Below are 443 nucleotides of genomic sequence, written 5' to 3' on the forward strand. Positions count from 1 at the left end.
GGGAAGCACAAGGAAGGGCAGTGTGAGCATGTGGGGTTTCCTTCCCTCAGTGTAGCTGATGGGAACGTTCCCTGCGTTGATCTTTGTGCCCAGGAGCCTGGCAGCCACGTCCCTGCTCCAGCCAAAAGCAGGGTGACCACAGCACTGTGCTGGAGCCAGCGCTGCAGGGACGGCTGCGGGCAGGCCAGAGGGACTGAGCCTGTGTGTGGGGAGGGTGCTCTGGGGTGCTGGGGAAGCAGGGTGCTCTGGGGTGCTGGGGAAGCAGGGTGCTCTGGGGTGCTGGGGAAGCAGGGTGCTCTGGGGTGCTGTGGGAAGCAGGATACTCTGGGGTGCTGCAGGAAGCAGGATGCTCTGGGGTGCTGCAGGAAGCAGGGTGCTCTGGGGTGCTGTGGGAAGCAGGGTGCTCTGGGGTGCTGGGGAAGCAGGATGCTCTGGGGTGCTGC

Source organism: Nestor notabilis, unplaced genomic scaffold (assembly GCF_000696875.1).
Source record: "Nestor notabilis isolate BGI_N333 unplaced genomic scaffold, ASM69687v1 scaffold12571, whole genome shotgun sequence".
In the NCBI taxonomy this organism is placed as follows: Eukaryota; Metazoa; Chordata; class Aves; order Psittaciformes; family Psittacidae; genus Nestor; species Nestor notabilis.